This window comes from Ostrea edulis, chromosome 2 (genome assembly GCF_947568905.1).
Source record: "Ostrea edulis chromosome 2, xbOstEdul1.1, whole genome shotgun sequence".
NCBI lineage: Eukaryota > Metazoa > Mollusca > Bivalvia > Ostreida > Ostreidae > Ostrea > Ostrea edulis.
Genome location: NC_079165.1, coordinates 13,377,099 through 13,396,914, shown reverse-complemented (window position 1 = coordinate 13,396,914; position 19,816 = coordinate 13,377,099). Strand labels below are relative to the sequence as shown.

Below are 19,816 nucleotides of genomic sequence, written 5' to 3'. Positions count from 1 at the left end.
TAATTCAAGTGCAGTCTGACGGACAGATTGAAGTATTTTCCTGTCTTTGATTTTATTTAATGCATCGTTTTAGTTGGTTCCATTCATCAGTCTTGGAGTCATTGTGTACATGCACGTATGCATTTATGCTAATCGTTTCATTCGTTGCTAACACGCACATACTAGTACTTACCTGATGGTTAGGAAATAATTTAAAGATTTGTGCCTGTATATTAAAGGTATCGGATACTTTTAAAATGTTATTAAAAATTGTTGTAAAATTTCAATTGTGTTTATAAATGTTTTGATATTGCTAACATCCCATAATTTTCCTTTAAAACCATCCTTTTGCATTATTCACAAATCTTCACTTCAAAATTCAATAGAAAAGGTTACACAAAATTGAAATCTTTCAAAAAACCATTCATTTTGGATGTTAATGTTGTATTATCCAATAGTAGACAAACTAATTCAAAACCTGAGCCTCTGAATTATGAGCCATGAATTTGACTATTTCAGAAGATTAATTGTATATTGTTTAACGTTCCGCTCGAAGATCTTTCACTCATATGGAGACGTCACCATTGCCGGTGAATGGTCGCAAAATTTAGGTTTATGCTCGGTGCTTACAGTCTTTGAACGGGGAGCGATTTTTATCGTGCCACACCCGCTGTGAGGGCCTTGGTTTTTCCGGTCTCATCCAAACGACCGTCCCATTTAGTCGCCTTTTACGACAAGCAAGGGCTACTGAGGATTTACTCTAACTCGGATCCCCAGGGGACAATTTAAGAAGAGGACATTGCGGACATCATAACCAGATTATCAACAATGGCTGTAAAAGTAGAAAAACGATACATTTTCATGATATTTATAAATAAATAGAAATATGTATATATGACGGGAAAAAACAGCCGAACTCCCTACCTTTTTCATAATTAATTATGTATTTCATGTGTAAATATGATATCAATCTCAAACATAAAATTCTGATGGGAATAATACCTATTCAGTAGTTCGATGAATTCTTATAGTAAGAATCCCCTTAGTATTTTTATTGATCATGGATTTCGTAGATATGAGGTTCCACTTTTCGCATGGTTAGGTCACAAATGATTCGGTGAATACTTTCTATCAGAATATGGATATGGGAATTTCTCTAAATATACATCAGTGTTGAAGGTGGCGGTGGAGTGTCTAGGGTCACGTCTGAAAATTTGTCCTATTATCACATGTTTCACGCCGCAGCCATACGTTAAATATTGTGCATATGCAACAATGTCTTTAACCAGCTTAGAAATGTTTGGGGTGCTGCAAACCAGGTCATTACCGCCAATTTGTAAGAATGCCAAGTCCGGTCTTAAAGTAAACGATGTAAATTCACGTAAGGAGCTGAGTCTGGTAATTGTTAGACCACCCCTGGCCAAACATGACACTTGATACTGTCCATTATCAAGGCGAAGATTGTAACTGTCAGGGTTGTGATTCATGAAATCCCTGAGACGGCGAATAAAGGAATGTCCAATTAGGCTTACCCGTAGGGGGCCTCCACTATCCGCCATTTTCTCGTAATTCGTTTACATAAGCTGAACCAGAAAACTTCTTGATTTAGTACGAAATACTGACCTGAGAAGATGCACAGCGGTGCAGATCAGATCAATGAACTAATCAATAACAGCAGTAAACGCACAGGGCGTACAAGTAGGGAAAAACAATCAAATTACTTGCTTTTTCTTCAGTAAAAACTTTCGTGGCAGCACTCCGAGTAAACAAAGGATTATGTAAATAAGATACCTTGCGCGGCAATCTGATTGGCTAAGACAGATAAGGGCTTTGATAAAAGTTGTGGAACAGATAAAAACGGATCACAGAGAGAAAATTGGGGGGACTCTTTATTCCAAGTTTAATAATTCATGTTTTGTAAATGACTTAAAGAATACAAAACATTCCAACATCAAAAAAGGAAAAAATTGTATAATTTTAACATAAATTGTTTTATTTGAAAATAAACCTTATTTTACGACATAAGAGTGATTGTATCTTGTTTAACGTCCCTCTCGAGAATTTTCCACTCATATGGAGACGTCACAAAGACAGGTGAAGGGCTTTAAATTTGGGTCTATGCTCGGCGCTTAAGGCCATCGAGCAGTGAGGGTTCTTTAGCGTGCCACAATCTTCACTTCAAAATTCAATAGAAAAGGTTACACAAAATTGAAACTTTCAAAAAACCATTCGTTTCGGATGTTAATGTTGTATTATCAAATAGTAGAAAATTCCACAGTAAACACAGCAAAATCCTGTTTCATTTGATGCGTCCAAATTCTTGAGTATCCTATGACCTTATAAACGCTGTGATTATGTGAGATTTACTATGATCTAATCAAACGAGAGTGAAAATAGCCAGTAATATATATATAATGCATCAATAAAAAGACATTTTTGAAGGATTTCAATTTTAGGTAATATTTTTCGATTTAATTATCAAGTAAAGATTCGTGAATAATACAAACATTAAGGTTGTTCCATATGGAATTTTGTCGACATATATGTATTTTAGCAATATCAAAACATTAACAAATAGTAACAAATAGTTTAACACAATTCTGTATAATTTTTAGTGGTACAATATGCCCTTAATACTTATTACTAATCTTATACAAGAGGCCCACGAGCCTTACCGATCACCCGAGTATCACATCACATACATAGATATTCATATTTGCATTTAAACCTCAATATGGAGTCTTTTAAACACATACTTATGATCCATCAAAATATACATGCAATTCTTATTCAATAACAGAAGAAGGAAAATTGGAAGTTTAAAGCACACAAATCATTTCGACACTCCCAAGTCCCCACCTCCCCGAAAGCCTGAGCTTCTGGATTATGAGCAATGGATTTTACTATTTCAGAAGATTAATTGTATATTGATTAACGTTCCGCTCGCAAATCTTTCATTCGTCACCATTGCCGGAGAAGGGTCGCAAAATTTAGGTCTATGCTTGGTGTTTACGGTCGTTGAACAGGAAGGGATTTTTATCGTGCCACACCTGCTGTGAGGGCCTCGATTTTTGCGGTCTCATCGCCGTTTACGACAAGCAAGGGGTGCTGAGGACGTACTCTACCTCGGATCCCCAGGGGACAATTTAAGATGAAGACATTGCGGACATCATAACCATGCATTTAGATTATCCCCAATGGCTGTAAAAGTAGGGGGAAAAAGATACATTTTCTTGATTTTTATTAATAAATAGAAATATAGATAAATAGATATAAACATACATATGACCAAAAAAAAATACCGAAATCCCTACCTTTTTCATAATTAATTACGTATTTCATGTGTAAATATGATATCAATCTCAAACATCAATTCTAATAGGAATAATACCTATTCAGTAGTTTGATGACTTCTTATAGTAAGAATTCCCTTAGTTAGTCTTTTTATTGATCATGGATTTCGTATATATGAGGTTCCACTCTTCGCATGGTTAGGTCACACATGATTCGGTGAATACTTTCTATAAGAATATGGATATGGAAATTTCTCTAAATACATTTACGACATAAGAATGATCGTATCTTGTTTAACGTCCCTATCGAGAATTTTCCACTCATATGGAGACGTCACAAAGAAAGGTGAAGGGCTTTAAATTTAGGCTTATGCTCGGCGCTTGCGGCCATTGAGCAGCGAAGGTTCTTTAGCGTTCCACACCTACTGTGACAAGGGACATCCGTTTTTAAGGTCATCAGGACGACCGTAGCAGTAAGTGTTCTTCAACTTCCTAGCGCCTGCCGCGACACGGAACTTCTGTTTTGATGTCAAATCTGAAGGACTCGTGATTTGCGTTTGGCGAACGAGCAATCACTACCTATGTTAACGTCTTGGGTTTGACGCAGCCATGACACGAGTGTGGCACGAACTCATGACCTCCCGATTAGGAAGAAACCTTCACCGCTGAGGTACTGCGACTAATTAGTATGGATTGCATATACTTGTTATGTCGTAACGGCGGTGGTGGTCTAGAGGTAGAGCGCTCGCCCCGCATGCGGAAGGTCGGGGTTCCGATCCCAGCCGCGACATACCTAATTCGTTAAAACAGATAGTGACAGTTCCATCGCCAAACGCTCGACATCAGGTGTGAATGTCACGGGTCTTCGGAGATGACCTTAAAAACGGATGTCCCGTGTCACAGTAGATGTGGCACGCTAAAGAACCTTCACTGTTCAATTTGCCGTAAGCGCCGAGCAAAGGCCTATATTTGAAGCCCTTCACCGGTCTTGGTGACGTCTCCATGAATGAAAAATTCTCGAGAGAGACGTTAGCAAAATACAATCAATCAACCTTTCCAACGGCATAAACACGAGGATGTGTCGATTAAATGTATCCTAGTCAAACTAAAAGGCACCAAAGAGTCCTCCACATCCTAGATATTTTATCGAAAATAACTATCATCGTCAAATTAACAACTCAACTTTATGACAATCTGGATGATTTTAGCTTCTCCATCGTTAACTTCCCATATTTATGTAGCCATATTTAGTTATCACCTGCATATTGTGTTTTCAACAGTCTCGTTTAAAGTCAGCATTTCACAAATTTTATGGTCGTTATGATGATCTGGTTTGCCAATACATCATACCATTGGGTCAAATGCTGTCGGACATGTTTCAGCGAATTGTTAGGTCGTTATTTACACACTTACACTGACTGAGGATTGCTCTGCTTACCTGATCGAGACATATACTGTAGGCCTCGTGAGCTAAGAATTCTTAGGCACCTGATCCCACCTCTGGTATATCCAGGACTTTGTGATGACCTAACACTTGATTTAATATTCCTTATAGGATCTGGGAGATTCATAATTCTTCATTATTTTCACTTTTCCATACCGGTGGGGTTAATGTGAAACGGTTAGATAAATACAATATGAACAGTTAAAACAATGGCTTCTTCAATTTAACAATAGCATCTTTTTTACAATGAAAAAAAATCCGCAGACTCTCCGAAACTAGTGTTCCAACAATGTCAGCTTGAATATGTTACTGTTCACAAGCACATTTTCTAATGATTTAAGCCGGTCTGTGCATCTTGAAAACATTGTTCATAATGTGTATAAAGAAAAACTTGGTTTGTTAAAAAAGTTAAAATTTACTGTAGAAAGAAATACCTTATCAACAATGTATACAACTTTTATTAGACCTGTACCAGAATATGCCTCTGTAGTCTGGGATGGATGTGTTAGTTTTGATTCACACCAGTTAGAAAAAGTTAAATTACTGACTGCCAGGATAGTAACTGCTCTTCACATTTTCGCTTCACTAGATTCACTTTCTTTTGAAAGTGGGTGGGATCCCCGTTCTGATAGTAGACCATGGGCTAGTAAAGGTAATGCCCTCCTAGGGAATTTTGCAAACAAGTATTTTTTGAAAGTACATAGTCTCTTGATTATAAATCAGGTTGCTTGATATTTCTACGTGGGGGTGTTTTGGGGCAAAAAGCATGAAAGAACCAGAGCCACGAATAGCCAAAAATGGCCCTTAGTCAGAACATGATATTATTCTTGGGGACAGAAGCCAAGGATATCTATTTTTCAAATATGTTATCCTTTTTCCGATATCTTTTCATTTTCTTTAGTTATTGGCGTTCAAAGTACCCATTGTTTTGGCCAGATTGTTATTGACGTCGCAATTTTGCAACGTAACGTCACAAATTTACGTTTCATGTACTTTTACGTGAAAGTTCTCTAGGTATAAAAGTGAAACAAAAACACTATTCAGTGTAATTTAATTATGATATTGTTCATATTTAAATCTGTCTATGTTAATTCTATATCAAAACACACACCTATATAGTATACTCGTACATCCCTTTCTCCTCTCTCTGTTTGTCTCCTTTCCTCTCTTTATATTTTTTAATTTTTATTTATATGCAACCATTCAACAGTTTTAAAGTGATATTAATTCAGCGCCTCTTTACTTAGCTTTGTTATTAAGTATAACATGAAGTTAAACCCAATCCCAATATTTTAACTGTATAACCATTTATTGCACATACCGATAGTTTTCGGGGGGGGGGGGGGGGATCTTAAAATGTACACGAAAACACGGTGGATCCAACCGTTGACTTACCAATAAGATCTATTGACCTATGTATGCGCGTTTCAATATTACTTGTAGTTTATGTTGCATATTGATCACTTCTTTTAACAATCTTTTATAAGTTTGTGGATTTTTATTATTTGTTTGAGGGGTGTTATTATTATCCCGCATGTACATGTAAACACGCCGAAAACAGTAATAGCCAAGCTTTGGACAGCGGCGTTATTTCAGACGCACGTTGCTACATGTACAACTTTGGACAGTGAGTAAACATTTTAATCCTATGTTTCACACTTTTATTTTGTGTTTTGCTATATAGGGAGTTACGTTTATGATGTGTGTGTTTTGGGGGGGGGGGGGGTGGTGGGGGGGGTGGGGGTGGGGGTAGGGAAACTGTTACAAAAGTAGTCGTACATGTACAGAATAACACATGAACATTAGTTTAGCCATATGGAGATAATTTATTTTACATTAGGCTAAGAAAATGTTCACGTGAACTCATCATCAGGTAAAATATGTTCCATTTACAAATGTATCTAATTTCATTATATAGTTTCCTATCCGGATCATTTAGTACAATAATATCTAGACCTGTGTGTATTTCAAAATGCCTTAATTATTATCATTAACTCCATAACATCTATGAAAAAATCTTATTCTCATACTGCTACATATAATAGAACCAAACTCCCTCCTTGCATATATTTGGTTAGTGTGCAAACAAAATTAAGGGGGTGTTATTTTCACATAAATAGAAACAAGAATTTTATCAATCAAGGGGTTAACTCCATGGTGAATTAACACATCTGTAGTTTGGCATCCACCATAAAATTTGCTTATTTTAACACTTTCACATTTCTTCCTGTCATTAGGTTTAGTTCTTATCTTACATAAAATGCATGAGGGAAACCTTTTTCCGTTATCAGACACTTCCTCCATGTTACAAACACTCAATCTAAATTAAGTAAGACAGTGTGGTTTAATAATTTATCACGCCTCAGACAAAATTGTTGAAATCTAATTGGTCAGATCTTGGTCACATGACGCCGTGAAAAAAAACGTATCATGCGAGTAAAATCCGTATTGGGCGAGTAATTTTATTTATCGTCGGGTTCGACTTGCAGCCGTGTCAAAAGGAAAGACATTTGACTAAGTTGTATGATATAGACCCCCCACATATACAGTTAGAGGTCTTCGACGTGATAAATTCGTTACACAGTTAGTTAGTGACCTGATACGGAAAAATACATGGTGTGAAAAGAAAACCCGTATCGGGCTCGGCGATACGGGTTTTCTTTTCACACCATGTATTTTTCCGTATCAGGTCACTAACTAACTGTGTAACTAATAGTATTCAGTTCTTCCTTCTGTAATGCTTAGTAATATTTTACTTAATTATGTAGGATAATATATTTAAAAAATAAATACATCAAGTTTTACTTCAGGAACGAGTGTCATTCATATGTTCACCTCTATTTTAATCAGTATTAATGATATCTTTGTTTTTCCATTTGTCTTTTTTATTTTGTTATAAGATTTGTGGTTTTGAATATTTGCAGTTGAGACTGAATTTTCAATGATAAACATAATTGAAACAATGAAATATACACTATTTTCGTTAACATTCTTTTTACATTTTCTTTTTCATTTTCGAATTATTCATTAATTATTATTATCCCTTTTTATTAACTGCCTTGTATTTTTGCTAATCAGATCAAATGTAATTCTGTTTGTCAATAAATTTCATTTAAAAGCAAAACAAGATCCATATTGCTACATATATTTTTCGTATTCATATATGTATGTATTTCTATATATTGATTTCTGACGGATGAAATATGCAATGAACCGGAATAGCTGTGTGTCGAAATATAACGGTACCCGATGACGTATGTCCAAATCGGTTGACACGTAAACAACCGAACGAATGTTGTAGATAGCTCAGAGATTGTAGCCTACAGTCTATCATTTGTATTGTTATGTGGACGCCTAATTTTTGTCTAGTACCCATATATTGTACTATAACTTTAGAAATCATTAAACAATACGGGATAGGCCAATATATCTTCACATCTAAGTAGCCTATAGAGTTAGGCACCCTTCGGCTCTCCAAGTCTTTTTATGTACTGCGACAGCGATTTCAACATGCTAATCAGTGCCAAGAAAACTGAATGCACGGATATGAAACACGTGAAGCCAGATATTTATTAAATTCAACGGCCTTCAGATAATTAAAATATATATAGTGTGATAACGTATAAAGAAAATGTGTGGAAGTAAAGGCGCGGCGCAGACGATGGGTGGATCTCGATTGTATCTGGAGTGGATTGGAGGACATAGCTTCGTAATTGTTTGATCAAATAACTAAAACTGTTAACTAGTGTAAGGTTTTTGTAACTATCCCTAACATGGTTCCATATATATTCAAGTTCATAAATTGAGCATATAATCTATTTGAAATTTTCGGGGCAAAATCGATTGTTGTACGTAGCCCGATTCCGACGATGGCGCGGATCCGGTTTTATTTCAATAATATTGTTTGAAATAATCATATTTTATTAACTTTGAATACTTACTGGTTTCGTAAAAAGACAATGGAACAATCCCCAACTATAATATTTAAATATTACGATTTGTATTAAACCTATAGTTTGGAAAAGTATTCGGATTTCGTGCATGGAATGTGAAATGCCGGTTATTTGCAGAACATAAAAAGTAAAAATTCACGTATCCCCTAGGCCTCGATCCAAAAAAAACTCTTAACTTCTATGCAGTATGTAATATACTAATTTACAATTCATTAATATTTATTGGATCGAGGCCTGGGGTTTATACAAATTTTTGGTGCATATTGTTGGATATTATCAACTTTTACAAAAATAACACAACTGGTATGGGTTCTGCATGTTATAATTTCTATATGCGTGAATTTTCGCGGAAAAAACACACTGGATTTATAAAGAAGAAGGTTTAAGCTATTTCATACCACGATGAAATTTTGAAATGAAGATTCTTTATTTTACTCAAAATTACAGGGCCATATTTGGGTATTCGTGGCTCTTGTTCTTTGTAGAAATAATAGCCGAAAACTGGAAAAACTCTTCAGATCCGATATAGATGTCATTGACATTTGCAAACAAGTATTTTGTGAACGTAGATATCCCTTTGATTATATATCAATTTGTTTAACAAAAATAAGTGAGGGTATTTACGAGATTTGGGGCTAAAACAGGATTTTCTTCTTTAAAAATCGCTGAAAAATGGAAAACTTATTCAGATCCTATATAGATAATATGGACCTTTGAAAACAATTATTTTCTGGAAGTATGTAACCCTTTAACTATAAATCAGATTGTTTGTATGAAGACCTTATCCAGTTTTGGGGAAAAGCCTAAAATTTGTAAGAATAATAGCCAAAAACTGGAGAAACTCTTCAGATCCGATATAGATGTCGTTGACATTTGGAAAGAAGTATGTTGTGAACATATGTAGCCCTTTGATTATATATCAAGTTGTTTGACATAAATATGGGGGCATTTACGATGTTTGGGGCTAAATTATGATTTTTCTTTAAAAAAATCGCCGAAAAATTGATAAGTTTTTCGGATCCTATATAGATAATATTGATCTTTGAAAACAATTATTTTCTGAAAGTATATAACCCTTTAGCATGGAGACATTTTTCAAGTTTTGGGGCAAAAACATGAAATTTGTCATTAAAGTATTGTTAAAAAATGGAAAAACTTCGAGAATATTACAACATGGACATTTGCAAACATGTATTTTGCTTTAAAGAACGTAGCGAGGTGTGTTCATGAATTACTGAAATATTTTTAAGAGATATGCTTGCAAGCAGTATTAATCCAGAATTTGTAATCACATTGCAAATAGCAGTGTCAAGCTCCAGCGTCTGTGAGTAACTTCTACAGGGACCTAACAGGTTTAATAGTGTAAATAGTTCAGTACTTCTTGTCAGATTGCGCATAGTCATTTTAAAGGCAAGGTGCTTAGATAATATCCATTTGCCATTCATAGCTGAGGCAAGTGTCCTGAGAGCACGATTTGACAAGACTTTTTGACATTGAAAAAATGATGGGTTGCCTGATACGACTTGAGAGAGAAAAGCAAAAAACATTCTATACACATGTAATCAGAAATGATGGAGAAGTGGCCGTGGTAGGTTATTGGCAATTTTGTGGCAGTCAAAAATCTGCCTTTTGATTATCATAACAGATTCTTTGACTTGTCGTTTGGCTGAGAGGGCTAACGCAAATGCAGATTCAATTGCTTGTTCCGTAGCAACACTTGCAGAATATATAAGTTCGCCATTTGGAGTTATCCTAAATTCGAATTTGCTCCCACATTTTCTTTCTGATTTTCAAGCTTTGTAAGCACTGTTAAGTGAGTCGGGATAAATGACAAGTATCTCTCTCTGAACATTGACATTCTCTCATCCATGTACTTCTACACGATATTCATCTCCATATATACGGATAAAGTCAAATTCATTTCCCTGATGCTCAAGAAGTATATCATCTTTAGTTTTTGACTTTCGTTCATTGGACCTAGTGTAGATTTTTCTACAGGTTAGATAGGGGCGATCCCTTTAGCAACGAAATCAATATATCGAACTTTACTTATTGTTGTTCCGTGGGGATTCGTGCTAGAAATGGGGTGGTACTTCGTATTAGACCGTAAAAACCGAGGTCCCGTGCCACACTAGATTTGGCATGATAAAGACCCCCCCCCCCCCCCTCCTCAAAGACTGTAAGCACCGAGCATAGGCCTAGATTTTGCAGCCCTTCATCGACAATGGTAACGTCTCCATATGAGTGAAAAATTCTCGAGCGGGATGTTAAACAATATACAATCAACTTTTTATTTTGTCATTGTCACTTTTATTCTTTGCAGGTTTTTTTTAATGGATTCTTTTACTGTTTTGTCACACTTTACCAGTTTGTGTTTTCCCCTTGTACATGAGTTTCTTTATCACAGAACAAGCATTTGTGGGTGAGGAAAAGCGCCGTTCACTAGACTAGGCGTATCTTCCTCAATGCTCAAGCTTTATTTCTAGTAACTAATATTGGTAAATTATTGATAACACCAGCGACAGGGGCCAAAGCTTCTAGCTATTAAACAATCTATGTATTTACAATGTATTATTCTTGGGACTCTACATGTCCTCTAATATTTTGAACCGGTCGCGGTAGCTCAGTGATAGAGCGTTCGTTTCGTAACCAGGAGGTCGTGAGTTAGAGCCTCGTTAGTGCCATGTCCACATCAACCCTTAGACGTTAAAATAAGTAGCGATTGCTCCTTCGCCAAACGCTCGGCATTTAGAAATGAGAACCACGGGTCTTTCGGATATGACCTTAAAATCGGAGGTCCCGTGTCGTGGCAGACTTTGACACGATAAAGAACTCACGACCCTGAGCGCTAAGTATAGGTCTAAATGTATGGTACTTCACCTACAACTGGTGACGCCTCAATATGAGTGAAAAATTCTCGACGGGATGTAAAAGCAATCAATTAATCAGTCTTAGAATCTTTTAAGAAATGTGCTCCGTGAAGATGTTGTCATTATTCTCTATATTCTATGCATAATGTAGGATACATCTTTATTATTGATGTTGATAGGGGCTTTAAACGGATTAACTTTCCAGGCATAAGATTTAAAGTTGTTTTATTTTTCTTCTATGTGACATCTTGAAGAGTTATCTGAAAATTGAAAAGTTGTTCAATTTTACCTATGACAATATATTTCTTTATTTTACTATTGTAGAATATAATTCATTCATCTAAATAATTTATAAATTAGTTCATTGTTTGTAATATGTCTGATTCTCAATAGTTGAGCCATTATTATCAGAGTTTCCCCCAATTTTGTATGTGTACTCAAAAGTAACCCATGTGCTTTCTTTTTCTTGATTATGTACATTAATGGACTTCCATACATTAAATATGTCGTGAAGACATGGAAATATGAGCAGTGATTTTCATGTCGAAATATATATTCACTAACTCAATATTGTCTATATTATATAAAGATGGGGTCGGTGGGTTATAGTATCTAGAAATGAACCGCTTATCATACTGTCTATTTATATTGAACATGTTAAGAGAGGTACATGTTTTGGGAATACCTGTGTAATCTTAAAAGATATTCATAATGAATGAAATGTATCTATAAAAATTGTATTTTGCAGACATTTAAAAATATGTACCACTTTCCACATTACGCTGTCTTCTATGTTTTATGCGTATTTCTCACCATCTCCTCTATGAGAAGCGCCAAGCCCATTGTTTGTTTTTATAATGTGGTGTCTTTAATGTGGTATGCAACACGGTAATGGCCATGTTGAATTTGCAAAAGTTTTATAATTTCAAATGGCCATATCTTGAAAACGCCCCAACATAAATTTGTCAAACAACCTCCATTTACCTTTATGTTATACACACTTTCAAAAAAGCATTGTGTAGAAAAATCCCTATGAGGGGGGGGGGGGGGGTAATGTGTTACTGGCCCATGGTCTCTAGAAGGCAAACACCTAAATCAAGAAATATGTTTAAAATCCATAACAATTTAGTTTCCCAATATTTGAAAGAAATTTGCCCAAATATTCGCAGAAATGTATTATCATATAATACCCGTAATTCTAGCGATTACACACTTTCTAGATGCAGACTTGAAGTATATAAATAGTCATCTATTCCCAACACAGATAGAAAATGGAACTTGCAGAGTATAGAAATAAAGGAGATAACTTCAATTAATAAATTTAAAAAAACACATTAAAATAACACCCTCGGAACCATCTTTATAATATTCATATGACCAGCGATATTTTAATATTATTCATTCATATTATTCATAATATGGTCGTAGTAGCGGTCAGGTTTGCCAGTGCATCTTGTGATTGGGTCGGGTGCTGTCTGGCGTGTTTCATTGTTAGGTCGTTCTTGATACACTGATTTTGACTACGGATAACTCCGTTTACCTAATCAAGATATAGGGCTCACGGCGGGTGTGACCGGTCGACAGGGGATGCTTACTCATCCTAAGTACCTGATCCCACCTCTGGTATATCCAGAGTTCCGAGTTTGCCCAACTATATATTTTGTATTGCTTATAGGAGTTATGACATTGATCACTGTTCGTTAACTTCGTCTTTTATTCCAAATTAACACATTCTTGCATTTTAAATAATGATCTTTATCGTAAAAACAACATTGCCTCTCCAAATTGTATACATGATCATATTGAAGATGCCCAACATTTCTTCTTTGCATGTAAAAGATACACTCAAGCAAGAAATTGTTTTTTTAATGAACTTCTATTGGTGATACCCACGTTTTGTTATGGGGGGAATGAATATTTTTCAAATGATGTATTTTTATATTTTCAGAGCAGTTCAGAAGTTTTTTAAGAAGTCTAACAGATTTTAATCAGACCTGTATATCATATTTTTTTTAAATATATTTTGCATCTATATTATCAAAATTGTATATTATAACGATTATTATATTGTCTTAGGTACGACAATCTTTATTTGCACATGTATAACATATTGTATACGGGAGAGGTTTTCTAAGTTGCTAGAACTTGTAACCAATTCCTTTGTACATTTATACAATAAGATATCAAATCAAATCAAATCAACAATTAAAATATGTTGATAATGAATAATATACTGCAATTTTTAAAACCAGTGTACACAATTATGTGAATCAAGAATATTGTGTATAGATACAAATTCATTCACAAATTCAAATTATTCTAATGGGTATGTTTGAGAAAATAAATTGTGATGTTTGATACAATATGAAACTTTTACTAACTGAAGTGTGATTTTTCAGAATCTCATTTTTGTTAAGGGTAGTTGGACTTTTACTAACTGAAGAAGTACATTGAAATATGATATTGCAAATGTAAGTATTATATGTATGACACATTTCTTAAACATCCCAGTAACTATGCAGATTATTTGACATAAGAAATTAAATAAAGCGCTTCCCAGTACTTTTAGTGTCTTAATCTATTTCAGATTTGCTTTACACTAAAATGGTTTCATTTACTCATTACACCCTAAGATTGTTAGATCAATAAAATTCGTACGCAAGTAGAAATTTATTTGGGATCCCATTATATAATTTCAAACCAAATTGACGAACACAATCAGATTTACGAATACAGATATCATATAAAATAAAGAGCTGGGCAAACATCTTGCATGCTAATACAGATATTGTGCAAGATGTTTGTCCAGCTCTTTTATTTGTATTCCTTATAGGAATTATGAGATTGAACACTGTCATTTGTCTTTCCCTTTCATATGATGAAGATTATGTGCATATTTGATAAAGGCATTATTACATTGTAAAGAAAGGAATACAACCAACAATGTAAATCCCATATATAAACCATTCTAATGATAAACTACCTATAAATCATTAGGGATTTTATTGTTCTGGATAAATTTCTCACGTGAAGTCTGATTTTGAAAAACCTCTTTTTGAATAGGATTTAATGTCAAATGAATCATGGCCGAAGGTTTTATGGTAAGATCATTTATTATACAATGGTGGACCTAAACGCTATATAATTTTTTTTTCATACAGAAATTATAATTCAAGTCTGATGAGACAGATTGGAGTACTTCCTTGTCTATGACTTTATGCATTAGATCGTTTAGTATCTATATCGTTTTAGCTTGTCTCATCCATTAAAACCCCAAATCATAATGTTTCAATATAAGTGCTGGGGTCATTGTGTACATGAACGTTTTCATTTATGTATATCAATATAAAAGAAGCCGATAAGGGTGGTGCTGTTGTTGTAATGGATTCAAATTACTAGAGAACAAAAATCACTTGATAACAGTAGTAAATAACGACTATTATGACACTTTCCCCGCGATACAACTATCAGAATATATGCGCTGAGACGTACTTTTTCATTGTGGCGTCATATGGTGCGAAGTGCACAGAGGTACATTTATAACAGCACTGTGATTTTTTTTCGGATAGCCTTAACTGGGCTGCGTTTTGAACAAGACTCAGTTTTTACCCGTTTAGTTTTCACTTTAGCTTACCTATTGAGAATGGTATTAAACATATTTAAAAATGTTTCTAAAATGTCAATACGATTGTCTAAATTTGTTAGGGCATTTAAATTGGCTCTTTGCAAGTCCGAGAGAAATTCGCTATAGGAGGGGTAGTGTAGAAATGATCAATAAGTGTACATGAGGTGTTAGTAATTCTAGTAGGTGTATTAACAATTAATTACGGATCTAGGGATTATTAAATCATTCAAACGATTTAAAAAGTCGTTTGTACGATTTAGGAATTGTTTGAATGATTTAAAAAGTCGTTTGTACGATTTAAAACATCGTTTGTACGATTTATCAAATCGTAGAAACGATTTAAAAAATCGTTTGTGCGATTTATGAAACAGTTTGCACAATTAAAAAGTCATTTGTACGATTTAGAAAATCGTTTGTTCAATTTAGAAAGTCGTTTGTACGATTTAAAAAATCATGTATACGATTTAGAAAGTCATTTGTACAATTTAGTAAATCATACAAACGATTTTAAAAAATCGTACAAACGGTTTTAAAAAAAATAGTACAAATTAAGACTTTTTGAAGAGCACTTAATTAACTGCATTTCAATAAACACGTGAATATTATACCGAAAAGGACTATTCCGGATACTAAAGTAATTGTGGGAAACCTCATTATAAAGGGAGAAGACTGGCTATATAGTGAGACTCCCCCGGAAGTTTGGGTATATAGTGATACATCCCAGGGAAAACGCTCTGATCTCTGGGGGAGGGGTGGGGACTCACTATATAACAAAGGCTTTAGTCTAAAGGACTAAGACCATGTTTATCAAAATTCGGCCTAACGTCCAAAGTGAATAATTTTTTGTTAGAAATATTCTCTAACATGTTCTTTTCCTATAATGTACTGGTTTTTATATGTAGAGTTGGTGAAAGAACACTATTTTTAGGTTTACATTACTAGTATAGATCCTATAATTTGCTCTACTTTTTAAGATTACGTCATACAACGTCGCTATATATTATTAGAAGTGGTAACGTATTGTAAAACATAATTATGCAATGAGTGGTTTAATATATAATAAGATCTTGAAAAAGAAATTTTCTTTCCCAATACGCAATAAGGTTATTCTACTTATAGCCCGAATGGCACACCATATTTTTCAATCCTTCATTCGGCCATTTTCACACGCCGCACCGTTAGCCTGTTTGCGCTGTTCGTGGAAGTTGCAGAGGATGTACTCATCGCATTTCAACGTAAGTTTTAGAAATATGAATATACTTCACCTCTACTCGTTAAACTGTACAACCAAATAGGTGTACCAATTGCTCTTAAAAATAATAAACAAGTCGCATGGAACGAATAGTATGGTGCGCCTGTGGTGTGTTGACATACACTCATAATATTCACGCATTGGGCTGTTGGAAATCCCACAACAAATCTGTTAACTGTTGTCAACATAGATTAATTGTTTATCTATTATAATTATATATTGTTAAGATTTAAAATTGTATGTATATCAGCTGATCAGAAAAATCAGCTGTTTCACGATCATGCCATTTTCAATTCCGAGTGCATGGCCTTCTCGGGTCTATTTGAATTTTCTTACATGATGTTTGACTCACTTTACACTTTGAACTTTCCATGTATCATTGTATGGTCTAAAAAGTATTTGTATAGGTTAAAGAGACATATAATTGTATATAGATGTATATTTCCATAATGGTATAGGTCACTGGGGTAACATGTAGGCCTGCATGTGGGGGGTTATAGGTTGAATAATTTTCGAATGATTTGGTATTCTAGTATTCTACTATGTTTAAACTTAACTTAGTGATTATTTAGTAATCAAATAAAAGTTATATGATGAATCGATACATTTCTTCAATTTACTGTAAACAAAAACTGTTTCTGTGTTTTGGAATCTGTCTGGTATTAGTGCATAATAAATAACTTCATAAGTCAATAAATATATTCTTGTTGTAGTGATGACATTTGCAAAATCTGTGAGAATATAGAAAAAAATGTGTTAGGGTCAACAGAAATGTTTAATTAGGGTAGGTCGGGAGAGTGGAAACCAATTAACATATATATATATATATATATATATATATATATATATATATATATATATATATATTTATTTTTTTTTGGCCTTACGCGGAAACATGGATTAGAAAAGTCAGAATGATTTTTACATTCAATAATTTTTAAATACTTAAAAGCACCATTAAGCCAAGAAAATCATAAGAATAGTTTGGTTTTCTAATTTAAATATGCCTTATTTCAAGATAAATTGTAAACATGTCAAACTTAATTTCAACAATTACACTTACAACTTACATGCCTGCATTGGGATTAGATATAGAATCACTCAGAGAATGTTGAATTTCATGGGTACTACCATGATTTAAGCATATAATTTTTTGTTAGCTTATCTCCTTTATATTATTGAATATTAAATTTTTCCATACATCTACCACAAGAAAGAGTATGAAAGATAAAAATATTTTGTGAATTTGCTGATAATTGTGAAGTAAGATAATATATCAACATTAGCTACAACAAAAATTATTAGATGGGGAATCAAATTCAAATGAAATGTGTGTGTATATAATTATTTATGCAGAAATGTACATGTAGCTAAACTGTCCTCTATTGTTTAGTTGGAGACATGTCAATCTCCCACCGAATACATAAATGTAATTTTTCTGAATTCTATATCAATGAAAATACATGAGGGCATGAAAGTACAACTTTTATATGAATATTATAATACAGGTGTCCGTGTTTGCCCAAATCTCCATTTTGTATTGCTTGTAGGAGTTATGAGATTGATCACTGTTTGTTATCTTCACCTTTCATTTATGATATAGTTTTGATAATGATATAATACTGGAGTAATTTGAATTTCAGGATGATATAATATGTCCAGCAAAAATTGATGGCAAGGGTGACATGAATCAGATTGACAAGAATCCATATTCCTACTCCTCAATAATGCTTTCATCACTGCCATCAGATTCATCAATGATAGTGGCATCAGTGACACATGCAGATAAGTGTTGGACATCACTGCAGGAATAGCTTCCTTGTTGTGCCTGCTAATAGCAAGGTACCAGATTATACAGCAGTTATGTGGAAACAGATTCCCACAATAGGGGGACCAGATTGACACCTACATTGTACAGTATCAGGCAGTTATATCAGAACTGGAAAAACTGGATCCAAACAAGACTATATTTCTTAGAAGAAACATGTCGACTCTGAAGTTTAAACCTTATTAACCCATGGCACTTCCAGAGACATCCTGATACCATGGTTCTATGTCATTTGAAATATACCTGTGGAGGTTTTTAAAGTGGTTTTTTTTGGGGGGGTGGGGGTTATTAATTGGAAGAATTCATATTTGATGATTCAAATGAAAATCTGCATGTTGAATTATGAATGTCATAATGTACTTTTTGAATGAGTTCAAGAATGGTTGTCCTGATGAAAAGTGCAGAGTCAAAAGTTAACAAATTGTCAAAAACACTGGTCAGGTCTGAATTCATCATCTTGGACACCTTGCAGTTGGAATTATGATCTCTATGAAGAAATGCTGAAAATCTTGCAAAAGAGGAAATGACAAGTTGGGGTCCAAGGCACTTGCATATATGCATGAGAAGGTGTTCTATCTAGGCTTGAGGTCAATTACATAGCAATGTAACACCTTACATTACCTAGAAAATTTCACATTACCATTACTCCTATTTTGAAATATAATGTATTACATTACTTGAGAGTGAATTTACATTACACATTTACATAACATACTGTCAGATATTAAAGAAATGGCAGAAAAATTATTTCTGTATTATGATTTTTAATTATACATTAACATAAGTACACAAAATATTCAGCAATGTTAGGAAACATATCTATTAAGTTATTCATTGCATTTGATTGTCATCAATGTTTCAAATGCTTCAGTCAATCACTAATATAATGACTTATTCTAAATATTCAAAATATCATCAAATATTTGAAGTAGTGTAAATGTAATGGAAAATAATGTGCAGTACAGTATGCATTACATTACCATTACTTGTAATGCAAAAATGGTCCATTACACTCCCATTACATTGAAACTGGCTGTCATTTAATTACCATTACCCCAGGCCTGGTTCTGTCGAGAGGTATTGAAATTGTCTGTATAGACTTTGTCTCAGGAAGTGGCCGAGATTGATTGTGACAATTTTGTTGGATGTGAATTTACTGACACACATGTCTACACTTGCTACACAATATATCATGTGGTGGTTTCAACAAGAAAGTTCTTACTCTGCAGGAAATGACGAATAGCTAATGGATTCACATTTTTTCTGACTTTTCTTCTGTACATTAGATGCATTGGAAAAACTTTCCTTTCCATTATCTTTTGCTGGTTCATACTTTGAAATAAAATCAAGTCCGAAAAAGTATTTTGGGGGTTTTTTTTCAATGAATTTTAAAAAATGTAATCTGTAATCCTTGCATATTTTCTTGGTGTTCTGTGATTGCATAGGCCTATTGATTTTTATTTGTATTCAGGTATAATTTCATCTTCAGTGTCTTGAAAGAAAGAAATTTTTCAATAACGCCAAGAAAAATGTAGGTAACATTATGATTTTAAAAAAAAAATATAGTGACAC

General features: G+C 34.1%; 1 long non-coding RNA gene across 1 annotated transcript; it reads left to right on the top strand.

Annotated features, from left to right (window-relative positions):
* The first annotated feature begins 15,956 nt into the window (after positions 1-15,956).
* LOC130052100 (uncharacterized) lies at positions 15,957-19,603 on the top strand. The gene is made up of 2 exons (XR_008800461.1): positions 15,957-16,399; positions 18,060-19,603. It is a non-coding gene; the product is annotated as an uncharacterized LOC130052100 (long non-coding RNA).
* Positions 19,604-19,816: the final 213 nt, after the last annotated feature.